The sequence below is a fragment of the Artemia sp. Qi Xiang Cuo genome, chromosome 4, assembly GCF_049724085.1.
Source record: "Artemia sp. Qi Xiang Cuo chromosome 4, ASM4972408v1, whole genome shotgun sequence".
In the NCBI taxonomy this organism is placed as follows: domain Eukaryota; kingdom Metazoa; phylum Arthropoda; class Branchiopoda; order Anostraca; family Artemiidae; genus Artemia; species Artemia sp. Qi Xiang Cuo.
Window position 1 is genome coordinate 5,092,569 of NC_142797.1, and position 13,576 is coordinate 5,106,144.

At 35.7% G+C, this 13,576-nt stretch overlaps 1 protein-coding gene across 1 annotated transcript in view; it reads left to right on the forward strand.

The window, feature by feature from the left end:
* The first annotated feature begins 4,204 nt into the window (after positions 1-4,204).
* The window catches only part of LOC148952705 (uncharacterized), a 120,079-nt gene continuing 110,707 nt past the window's right edge, over positions 4,205-13,576 (forward strand). The window contains exon 1 of the mRNA XM_089088050.1: positions 4,205-4,383. The gene's annotated coding sequence lies outside the window, so the exon portion shown is untranslated. The remainder of the gene's footprint in view (positions 4,384-13,576) is intronic.

Sequence of the window (13,576 nt, forward strand, 5' to 3'; positions counted from 1 at the left end):
CGAAGATATGATCTAGGACAAAATTCAGAAAAATGATTTAACAAACAAGAAACACTGATGATATATTGCACATACAGCCTATATAGACCTATCAAAACGTATTACTATCCAATTTGGGGTCTCCAAGCCCAGGAAACTGCTTTTTTGTAAAGAAAATAGAAAATGTTCAAAAATTAGCTACTAAATAACACTGGGGCGCCGTTATAGCAATTATGAAAGAGCACTTGAGTTCTTAAATTTGCCCACTCTGTTCTGTCGAAAACATGATCTAATAACGAAAGCGACATTAGTAAGCGAAAAACTAAAAGCACCTGTTCTCCCACCACCCCCCCTAATCAGCAGACTTACCTTCAGAACAAACTACAGCTTGTCAAGTGCATGGGCGCCCATAGGCTGAATTTTAGGGGGTGGCTTACCTGGTCTAATTGGTACTTCCAATGTTATATAATATAAATCTCAAAACAAAATATTATAGGCGGCTTGATAGTGCTGCCTAAGTAAAGAGCGATGTGGGCACAATATATTTTTATTTTTTATACCAGGGCCCTTCTCATAGAAAGAATTGTCATAGAAACTTCAAAAAGAGCTTATGGAGAGCAACCAGCCCCCCCCCCCACGTCAACTATTTCCCCAAACACACTCAATCAAAACTGTGAGATAGCCATCTTGTTCTGCGTAGTTTAAAGGCCTGGAAATTATGACTTTGAGGATGAACCCCCCCCTATACCCCTTAGGGCAAGGGTTGTAAATACGCCCTGGGGCCATATAAGGTTTTATAGAAATGGTAGTCGTATAAACTCCAGAGAGGGCTCATTGGATTGATAATCAGAAGTTATATTCCTCTATTTAAGAGTCGAAGAGATCAGAGGGTAAATGCCCCCCCCCCCATACATATACACGTCGTATTTTCCCGAAACGTATCTGATAGAAATTTTAAGATGGCCATTTGTTGTCGTAGAACTTTCGAAAACAGCTCATTCGGTTGGAAATTGAAAGGTGCCCTCTTTAATAGTCAAAAGTGATTGGAGGGTGGCCATTCCCTCCCCCTCCTGTTCAAGTCCATCATTTCCCCAAACACTTCAAATCAAAATTTCGAGATAGTTATTTTGTTTGACATAGTTTAAAAGTCCAGAAATTATGTCTTTGAGGATGAGAACCGCCCCACAGTCCTCAGGGCAAGAGTTGTAAGTTATGCCCCGCGGGCATATAATGTTCTTATGGAAACGGTCGTCATATAAACTTCAGAGGGGGCTCATTGGAATGGAAATCAGAAGTTTAAATGCCATTTTTAAGAGTCAAATTTATCGGAGGGCAGCTATACCCCCCCCCCACCTTCATGCCATATTTTCCCCAAATGCACCCGATAGACATTTTGAGATAGTCACTTGTTCAAAAATCTTCCAAAGATCTCATAACACGGCCTTTGGGGTTGACACAATCCCCATGAGTATGGGGGTAAGGGTTGTAAGTTATGCCTCGTGGGCATGTAAGGTTTGTATGAAGGGGTGGTCTTGTGGAGCTTATGATAGGCTCATTTCGTTTGAACTGTATAGTTGTAATTTATTTCTAAGATTCAAACATAAGGGAGAGAAAATAGCCCCCCCCCCCCTCATCCCTGATATCCTGTTTTCCCCAAACACATTCGATCGAAATTGTGAGATAGCCATTTTGTAACCAATAGTCTTAAGAGAATATAACAATGTCTTCAGTAATCAAATAAGAAGTATTTAGGCAGACATTGAACTAGATCAAAACAAACTATGAGTATGTGGACTTTCAAAAAGGTGACAAAGCAATATCTTAAGAACAACTTATCTTATTAAGTTAGACCTGTAGGGGTAAGCCGTGGGGAATTTTGAACTAACCCGAAGGCAACATATGTATAGTTTTAATACTACCACTACAGTTACTATAACTAATGACAGTAGGAGCATTAGGATGACACTTTTAGGAAGCGTCTAGGGAGAGTTCGAATTAAACAAAAAAACTGCATGCATGCAGGTTTTCAAAAAGGCATATAAGCAATATCATGGGCAGCACCACTCTATGATAGTTAACAATAACGAAACATTTAAAGAAGATAATTCAATTCAAAAGTGAAATCTCTAGTGTCCTTTCTAAGAGTAAAGGGAGATTGGAGGGCAATCAGCTGTCTCTTAAGCCAATTTATTTCCCAAACAGATCTAGTCAAAATTTTGAGGCAACCATTTTGTTCAGCATATTAGAACGGTCCAGCAACTATGTCTTTAGGGATATTGGGCATTTCAACCACCCACAATCATGCAATTCGCCCATTACGCTATATAATTAAATGCTACTTTAAAACCAAATAAAAAAACATTGTGTCTGCGGTTGCCAATAAGACATCTCAACAATATATCGAGAACGACTGGGGGTATTAAGTTGAAGCTTTCGGGGCTACTACTATTACTACTTGTGCTCTTACAGTTTAAATTAATCAATAGCGTTTAAGCGTATCTAGGTTATCAAAGAGCATAGATAGGATTTTTTGGGAATGATATTAGGTTTTATTTTTTAACAACTTGAGGAGGTACAAAATAAAATTAAAAAATAATATTTGTGTAAGGATTAAAAATTGTTGAAAAAGTGTCCCAACATACACATAGCAAGCCAAACTATGGATTCTTATGGAAAAAAACGAAAATATAAAAAAACATTTTTTTTTCATGAAAATGACTATGTTCGTAAAAAAACAAACATAAATTAATTTTAAAAAACTTTTTTCACAAAACAAGTTTTTTTAAAGAAAAGTAAAGAGCTCCATTAAGCGAAAATTGGGCAGAAATGAAATCAAGTAATCGTCCAAGCGTAAAACTACCACAAATCACTATCAATAAATAAATGAAACTCAAAACGAACATAATTAGAATAAATAGCCGAGTTGAACTTAAAATAAGCAAAAATTAACATTAGTAGAGCTGATAACCCCCATGCCTTCTCAAGACCAGAACATAATTTGCGCTTTACTGAAAAACAAAGTACATTTAAACATTTTCACTTTTTTTACTTAAACAAACACAAAAAATTTATATTAGATTGACAATCCACGGTCATATCTTTTTTCTTTTTTTTACTAAAGCCTAAATTATGTTCTGGTCTTGAGAAGGAATGGGGGTTGTCAGCCCTAGTAATGTTATTTTTTGCTCGTTTTGCATTTGACTCGGCTATGTATTCTCATTTCTGTTCGTTTGAGTTTCATTTATTTGTTGATAGCGATTTGTGGTAGTTTTACGCTTGGAAGATTATTTGACGTTATTTCTACCCATTTTTGGTCAATAGAGTTCTTTACTTTTCTTTGAAAAACTTATTTTGTGGAAAAAGTTTTTTAAACTAATACAAAGATAAGGCAGTGTCATTCAGCCAGAGGGGGGGGGGGGGGTTTTTGGGGTAAGCCCCCCCCCCTGTCCACCTTATGGGCGTCCATGGTCAAGTGTCGTGCGAACATATTTGCAAACTCATTCCTGCTCTATTTCATTACTGCATTTAGCAAGTGACTGTTTTGTGTTTTCTTTGGAATTGTAATAGTACCATGATTTAATATAAAACTGTTGGTGGTACGAGAGCTGTTTAAATTAATAATTACGAAAACATAATATGGATAAGCAGAAAAATTTATTCTCTATTTACCATAGGCCTCACTAACCTTTAAGACATCTGTGTTCCTCAGGGTGATGAGCTTCACTTTATTATAATAGATTTATTAATGTTACTATTTTTCTTTAACATTAATATAGATTTATTATATTAGCAATTGATTGCTTCACTGAATGCATCAATTTCAGGATGAGACTATAACCCGTTCTAAAGGAAAATAACCTTATGAAATCTTAATTTTGTCTAAGTGACACATTTTTCACTTCCTCAAACATCATTTTAATTGTTATCTAGATGTCGCTGTTTACTAGCTAATATAGCATTTACCGTGAGCATGTTTTGATTTTTTAAATATTTTGCCATTAAAGAGAAATCGGCTAGCTGCTCTGCGGATGCAAGGTCTGTGACGTAAATCTCAAATAGTTCCAAGTTTTGTAATATTATCTATTAGATATTAAATGTTTAAGAGTGAAATTTAGCTAGAAACAACTTGAACATAATATTTTATTATAAAAGTTTTAAAGACTCGTCTATTTATAATTATAAATATAATTTACATTTTAAAACAGGTCAAAGAGTTACTGTTGAATTTCTGTGGAAGTTTGAAATCCTGCAAAAATTAAGCCTAAATAGAAGTTATTTGACGAAAAATTGGCATTTCTTTGTGAGAAAACAGCAAAACTAAGTGATAGAGGATAAAAACATTTGTTTTGTGGTAAATTAAAGACTTGTTTTGGTTATTGACTTGCCAGGACAAGTCAATCAAAGGTAAAACTAAATTTCTTTGTCCTAAGACAGATTTTTTCCTGAATTAGTTTCTTAATAGGCCTATATAATAAATTTAATGACCTAATTGTATTTCAGGCTGGCTAGGCCATTTTTTAGTCCTTGTTCCAGATATGAATAGGCTAGGCCTATGCCAAGATAGGATAGGCCATAGGACAAAATGTTTTTTGTACAGGATAACCCAGGCTCCCTAGTTGAGCTTCACTCTTTTGACATGCAGTAGATGCTACTATGGCAACAGCACCCTGACCCCCATATCTTCATTGCATAGATAGGTAGCCTAGGCTAGCTAGGCCTATATAGACCAAGCCTAGCCTATTAAATTTTGCTGACTTTGTTTGCTTGGACACCAATTTAGTGGTTGAATTCTTCTGAGGAAACATCTAGGCTGCTTTCCAAATAGGCCTATGGAGGCTAGTGGTTGCTCACATCTGAAGGAAAAATGCTAAACAAATAGAAGTAGGCATAGCCTAGCCTAGTAACATTAGGCTAGGTTCCTTATTTGGTAAATATCTACCAAATCATATTATTGACTTATGCATAAAGTGAATATACCTCTTGATGCCTTTTTTATGCTGATTACCAATATAATAATCATTTCTATTGGAAATGAATTTCAGCCCCCCCCCCCTATATATGCCAATTCAGGGTAGCCTATATATTTCTACATTAGGGGGGGGGGGCAAATTTGGTTTCTGATGTAAATGGGAGGTAAGTTTAAACTTTACCCCCCCCCCCTAATGTAGAAATATATACCCTGAATTGGCATATATAGGGGGGGGGGCTGAAATTAATTTCCAATAGAAATGATTATTATATTCTTAATCAGAATAAAAAAGGCAACAAGTGGTAGGCTATATTCACTTTATGCATAAGTCAATAATATGATTTGGTAGATAGGCCTATTTACCCCTTATTTTATCCTTGGCTATATAATTGAAAAATATTATGGTTGCTTTTCTGATAGCATAGCCCCCATCCTGATACACCTAGATAGCCTATCAGGTCAGCCACCCTGTAGTTTGACTGTGCCCTGTCTTAGACAAAAATCTTTGGTAAAATTCTACTTTAGCTACATTTGACTATCTTGAAGAGGGGTTAGGGAAATGAAACTTTAAGGATTAAACCTTAATTTTCAGTTATCAGTATCTTTTCCTCTGGCTTTAGTTCTGAAAATACAGTTCCTGTATAGAATTTTAAGCCATGTCAATATTTTTTCAAAATATAGGAAATGTATTTGTATATCTTTGAAACCTTAGAAATTGGAATTCAGCAAAGTTGTGAAGTTGAAAACAATTTTATTGTACTTCATTTAAGCAGAAGATCTATTTTGCAAGGTTGGACTTTTATAACACACAGATTTTTAAAGGTCAGGATCCTCTAGAGGGAGAAGAAGTGGAGGTGTTCTTCAAATACCTTCCCAGGACTAACTTTGAAAATTTTTTACCAAATCATATTATTGAATAACAGATAAAGTGAATATACCACTTGATGCCTTTTTTATGCTCTTTCCAAATGTAAAAATCATTTTTGTCGAAAATGTCTTTTACCCCCACCCCTAGCCTATATACCAATTCAGGGTATATATTTGCACATTAGGGGGTGGAGGTAAAGTTTAAATTTACCTCCCATTTACACCAGAAATAAAATTTGCCCCCTCTCCCCCTAATGTGCAAATATATACCCTGAATTGGTATATATAGGGGTGGGGGTAAAATTCATTTCCAACAAAAATGATTATTATATTTGGAAAGAGCATACAAAAAGGCATCAAGTGGTATATTCACTTTATTCATAAGTTAATAATATGATTTGGTAGAAATTTACCCAAACTTTAACCTGTAGACCCATCCCTGAAAGTTTCATTTTCATAACCTAACCTCTTTCCAAGATAGCCAAAAGTAGCTTAAGTAGAATTTTACCAAATCTTCATTAGATTTAAATGTTTATTTCCTAAATATGGACCAAAAGCTTGTAATTTTTGACGTGATGCATGGGTAAATTTCTAGGTGGAACTATAATTTAGCTAGGATGAGAGTAAAAACATCATTTGATGCCTTTTTTGTGCTCTTTCATTATACAATAATTGCTTTGGTTGCAAATTTCATCTTGAGCCCTTAAAGGGGCCCTGAAGTATTTTATATGAATTATGAAAGAGCATAAAAAAGCATCAAATGATGCTTTCACTTTCATCATAGCTAAATTATATGGTCCACTACAAGTTTCCCATGAACTTTACAATTTTCAAAATTGTTAAATCTTCTTAACAATTCCAGTAAACATTGCTTCTGGAGAGAGATCACTTTCCAGGCTAAAATCAATCTATGTGATATCAACAATAAATCAGGATCGACTAAACAGTTTAGCAATCATGTTGACTGAAAGTGATGACACAAGGAAAATAGATCTTAAAACCATTTTAGAAGCATTTGCAGGACAAAAATTTAGAAATATGTAAATTCATTTGCCAAATTGTCTTAATAGACAACTGTCTTAAGAGACAATTAGCATATGCTCAGTGGAAAACAAGTTAGAGGTGACAGAATACCTTGGACTTATATAGTTTGGGCAATATATTTGCACATTAAGGATGGGGGGTAAAGTATTTGGACAGTGTGAAGTTAGAAATCAATTCTTACTTCATAATAGGCAGAACTATTGTAGCTAACAAATTTTTCATGCAGACCCACTATACTTTACCCACTAAAAACCTACAAAGATGCTGTAAACTATGCAAGTGTTATTTACAAGTCATTGGGACCCTTCAATTCTATATGTATTCATTGTGGAGTCCTCCATCATCCCACAGGAAAAATTAGCCAACAACAATGATTTAGGGGCTGCTGCTTGCTTGGTTAAATTGCATTCATGCATCAACAATTTCCAAATAAATTTGCTAGGCCTGTTATAGGATATCACTTGCTCTCTAAGAGTTCCACAAACAAATGTAGAACTACAAGTCAGGTCTAGCATCATTCATTGTAAGCAATGATTGAGTCATAAATAGTTTTCAGCTTCAAAATAGCTGGACAAATTTATCTCAAGATCAATTTAGCAGCAAACCCATCACAGACACCTGAAGGTGATTTTGAGCCATATTCATTTTGCCAAATGTACTTTTTAGACCCCAATGGAGATGTTAAAGAACACATTTCACATCTTTTAAATTATTAGATCAGTTGTAACTGCATAGATCTCTAGGAAGAGATATTGTCAGACACAAACAGCTCTGCCAAAGGTTACATGAAAATGCATATATATATATATATATATATATATATATATATATATATATAATATATATATATATATATATATAGTTTATTAACCCATCAAAACAAAGGCAGATGGAGCAAAACAAAAAGAAAAAAAAAAGAAAATACCACTTCAAAATAAATAACACAAATATAAAAAGTTATACAAAGTCAACCAGATTCAGCCCATGGGTGACCACAATACACAAATTAAAACGCCAGATTTGTGCTCCTATAGCATCCTCTGGGTCAATTATATTATACCTCCTAGACATGTATTGATTGCTTGTCCACAGGGGTACCTGCAGCAAAAACTTTGTAAACCTATAATATGTAGCCTGAAGATTACACCTATCATTCAGAGTAAAAATTTGCCAGCATAGGCTCAAGTACAACAAATGAGGAGCACCATAGCATTATAAAGTTGTGATAGAATTTGGTGATCAACTTTCTACTTATTTGCAACAATACAGCTGTAGGTGTACAATGCACATATGTGGAAGTGAGCCATAAGAAGCCGACAGGTTTCAGTAATTGAATGCCTGGATGGAAGACCTTGTCAGGATACATACTCACTTTTGAGTCTCAAATCAGTATTCCTGTTTTTATACTTGAATTTTGTGTTTTTAGTACAGTGCTAGTTTTCTATAATCCTAGAAACACAGGGAAACATAATAAGTTGGTTTATTTGTAATAGTTTTATTGATATATGTTAGATAGGCTGTGAAGTAATAATTTTTGTTCATTTTAAGTTTCAACTTTGCTCTTTACTCTTCTCAAAAAACTTCGTTTATTTTAAAATTCATTACTTAGAAACATTCTTGTTGTTCTTGCACATTGGATTGCTTGCACTACCCATACTAAAATACATTTTTTTTGGTTTTTGGGGTGGGGACTTTTTACCTCCAGTCAGGGGTTTTCAACCATGGTGATTTCAATGGTGTATTTTTCATTTTGATCCATTGCCATTTTTGAGAGGCTTTGGTTTTTTTTTTGAAAACAAGGGAAATTTGTTTTTGTGCTAAGATTAACATTGAAGTTTAATGGAGGTAATAATTAACATTGCTGAATCAGGATCAAATAATTTTTTGCATAGATTGGTTTTTCTAGAAACACATTTTTTTTTTATTCTTGGTCACTATAGGCTGAGGTTAGCTCTTTACTAGGTTGCAGCTGCTGATGCATCCATGGTGTCTAAAATTAGTTAACTACAAACACTGATAAATTACTAGAGCCATCTTTTCTACTGAATTGTACTACAAAGACCTTTCTACTTCTTTGTAAACTGCCCAACCTTACTTATTTTGTTATTAATTAAAATAAACTTTTTCCACAAACTAAGTTTTTCAAAGAAAAGTAAAGAACTCTATTAAACCAAAAATGAGCAAAAATAAAATCAAATAATCTACCAAGCGTGAAACTACCACAAATCAGCATCAATAAATAAATGAAACCCAAAATGAACAGAAATTACAATAAATAACCAAGTCAAACTTAAAACGAGCAGCAATTAATATGAGTATGGCTCAAAACCCCTGTGCCTTCCCAAGGCCAGAACATAATTTGCACTTCACTGGAAAAATATAAATGTTTTTACTTTCAAAACTTTAATAAATCAAATAATATTAACATTTTGATTACTAAATATCAGTATATGTATATTAAACTTTGTATATTTTCAGTAAAGTGCAAATTATGTTCTGGTCTTGGGAAGGCATAGGAGTTATGAGCCCTACTCATGTTAATTCTGCTCGTTTTGAGTTTGACTCGGTTTTCTTTGGCCAATTGAATGAGTAGGTGGCAAGGCTCAAGCAGTGAAGAAACTTGAGCTTAACTTTTCCCTCATCAGAAAGTCTAAAACCTTCCCTGTGTACCAACCTTGTTCATCATTCCTGGCATCATATCTAACTGCATAGTACCCATTTAGCTTGGGAACAATCTTTTGCATACTGGGTGTTTTCTTGTCATCACTGTCACTTTTTTGAATAGTATCCTGAATACTCTGATAATCCTCATCTGAGCCAAGTGCAAAGCTGATGTCTGATTTGCTATCACTTGAGTCTCTATTTGCTTTCCTCTTAGGAATATATTTATTTAATTTCACACCCTTCCCATATGAACTTTTTTTCTTCCCTTTGCTGTTTGCTTTCAGTTTCCTCCCTCTCAAGTACCTCTAGATGTTCTTTTGATGTTATCACTTCTGTCTCTCTTGCAATTTTCTTCCATTTTGCTATTCCTTGAACTGATGGTAGGTTGGGCTGCTTGATTTTGTCTAGAAGAATCTCTTCATAAGTTTTGATTGGTTGCCAAACAATTTCCTTGGACTAACAGTAACAGAAAGGGGTAATTTTTTCTAGTCAGTGTTGATGGTGGTTGTGACTTTAGATGTGGCTGCTTTTTCCTCTTGTTTCTTTTTCATTTGTGCATAGTGTCTCAACTTGGCAATTTCAAACTTCTTATGGGCAATTAAGGATGGGTTTACTCTCATTTGAACACTCAGATCAAAGATTCCAGTTGCTTTGAACAACTTTTTGATCAGACTAGAGTGAGATAGGTATCCCACACCTTCAATAACAGACATAAAAAATCCTTCTTCATCAGAATGTTGCTAGGGTGATCCCTCTGCCATTTCATGAGATTCTGATGATAAGACACTTTCATTCCTCTGAAAACCACTTTATGGGGAGGTTGATGCATGTGGAGGTAGCTTGAAGATTGTCACGTTATTTTCGTCTGCAGGTTTGACAAGAGTGAGAGGAAGATGTGAGCCATGTCAGTCTAAGATGATGAGTGCCTTTCCCTTTACACAAGGAAGAAATTGGACTTCAAACCAGTTCATAAAGAGATCAGACGTCATCCACCTTTTCTTGGTAGATGAGTGATATGCACCAGGATAAGCTATATCTACAGTTATCCAGGAGGTCCAGGTATTCTTTGCAGAGAAAACTATGAGAGGTGGGAGTTTTTCTCCGTTTACACTGATACAAGCCAAGATAGGGTCACTGTGTGGTCTATTACCACCTGTTTTATGACTGGCTGGTGAGACTTTGGCTCCAGCAACTTTTGTGTTGCCAGGATCCCTGCAGAAAGACGTCTTGTCCAAATTGAACCAGCACTGGGGCTTGTCAAGAATATCCATCGTCATGGCAGTTTCATGCAACAGCTAAAAAAACCCATACATTATGAAGGGGTTGGATTGTTGCAAAATTCTTTTGTTTTCTAGTCTTTCTGGTTTCTTTAGTAAATTTTGTTTTGGTACTTGAGCCCCACCCACCATTCATGACCAGGTTGGTTGTCCTTAAATATTGTCTGAACTTTGTTCTTGATGAGATAGCCTTGGACTTGGTCAAGAAATTCCTGCTTGCTGAGACCCATGCCCGACTTTTCAAGTATTCAGAGACCCTGAGCCATATCCTTTTCAATTTCAGTGGTAATTTCTTGGCTCCTCCCTCAACCACAAACTGGCTTTTTGACTTGTGTTCTTTATAAGATGGTCATGCAAGGTAGTACGCGGTATGTGAAAAACTTTGATAGCCTGTTGTATAGACATTCTCTTTGAAGATATCTCCGCTAGCACGTTTTGTAGCTGAGTTGCATCATATGTTCCTCCAACCCTGTGTTGTGTTTTCTGAACATAATTTTTAGGCATCTAGGAAAGACAAAGGAATTATGAATGAATGGATGAATTTATTTGAAGGGGAATTATGAATGAATGGATGAATTTATTCGGAAACCCATCACAAGTAAAGGTTAAGACGGAAAAACAATGAAAAGAGAGAAAGATAAACGAGGGCAGGCACAGACTTGCAATACATGAATGATCAACACAACACTACATTCCACTAAGTAAATAAGGCCATCTAAGGGTGATTACTGGCTTCAACCCTTGTTATACAAAAGCTTAGAGTCTGTTCTACCATTTACAATATCGATTTTTGATAACATGGGGTAGGTCCAACACTGCTAAACTTCCTCCATAGGGGGTAAGTCCGACATGTTGGACTTCTTCAGATGGGCTTTTTTGGGGGCAAGACCGACACCCCTCTTATCTCTTCAGCATATAACATTAGCTTGTTTAAAAAAAAAAATAATCAGGAAGATGCCCCTGGCCTTCTAGTCTCTAAGAAATGAAAAAATTCTCTATCTCACTTACTTTATAATCTACACAAGTTAAAAGTAAAGTCAGTTACCTGTGTTCCTAAAAAATCATCATCCAAAAAACTTCCAAACCTTTCTGACTGGAAGGCGTGCTAACTCTACTGGAAGTTGTGATGGCACTGTTGCCTACTGCTACTAATATGGAAGAAAATATGGAAGCCTCCCATAGATACAATGGACCGAATTGGAGGTCAGTGTTGGACTCACCCCACTGTTGGACTTTCCCTGGTTAACCCTAGTTATAAGAGCTAGCTAAATGAAATAAAATAAAAAACATGTCTCTAGTGCTGCCTCCAGAGTTAGATCTAATTTCAGCCCACTCATCACATGCACTTTCTTCATCCAACTTGTCAGGGTCATCCGTATCAGGCGCGATATCAGCAATATTCTCATTTATGACATCAGGTAGATCATCTTCGTCTTCATCTTTCTTCTTCTCTTGCTTTCTATTTGATTGTCTTCTTTTGCTTTCTACCTGAGCATTCTTCGAGTTCATTATCATTGTCATCAGATTCACGTTCAACAACTTGCTCTACATCAATTTCTCCCCAGAACTTGAGAGTATTGGTTACACAATGATGATGGAGGTGACTAAAGCATGAAGACCTTTTCAATCCCTCCAGGATAGCAAGCTTTAACAATAGCGTGAACGCAAGCACTTGGTTAAACGAAAAAAAACAAACAGAAACGAAAAAAAAAACAGGTTAACAAAAACAGAAACAGGTCCGACAAAAACAAATGTCCTGTTTATGTTTTTTTTTTTTTTTTTTTTTTTTAACGGAAACAGACAGGTTAGACAGAAACAGAAACAGTGCTGATGCTTAGACACAAATGGGACGGCTGTTGTTGTAATCTGTTGATAGTATATAATTGTTAATTTTTTAGATTTTTAAAACTGCTGATGAATATGACTAGTAGTTGTATAAGGAAGGTGAACACAAATTTGGACCTTTAGGTCGGGTTTATACGAATTTTTCTAGAGAGGGGGAAAGGCTCGAAAAAAAGAGTAATATATTTCATATTTTCCTTTGGGTTTCATTGAACCAAAATAAGGGATGAAGACGTTTTTAATTATACGAATTCACTAGTACGCACAGTCACAAGTCCGTTTTTCAACAGCACGTTTTTGGGAATCCACCTGATGTTAGTTCATTGACTTTACGAATCTACAATTCATAGTTGTACCTGTACGAATGGAAGATCGACCCCTAATAACTTTTTTAGGACCCCCCCCCCCCCCAGCCTTATCATTTGGCGGTAGTTTGAAATTATCCTCATCTTTTGTTTATTCTCCGGATCTATTATGAATATTTAGAAATAACTCGACCGCGGAATAACAATTAATTCAGAACAAGGTAAGGCTAAAAGAGTGACTTGAGTTTTAGCTGCATGATGAAAGTGTAAAAAAGAGGAAGGGCTTTGATTTCAGCATTGGATATCCTGAGTTCCCACATTTTTTGTGGGGGGGGAGCACAAAATAAACAAGACGGGAAAATTTTGAGGCTACCAACGGTAGCCTCAAACAGAGGCTGCAAATTAATTGCTGACACTATATTAATTGAAGCCATTTTCTTAGAAGAAGGGATGTTCCAATCCGATTTCATTCCATGATATCTTATTTTTTGGCCTCTTTGGCCCCTTCCCCTGAATAAAAACCAAGGGATGTGCCCACAGCCTTGGTCAATGCCATAGATAAATGTACTTTGCCTTATTGCAACTTTCAAAACCTGATATCACTTCCTTTTATATATTGGGGGTGGCAA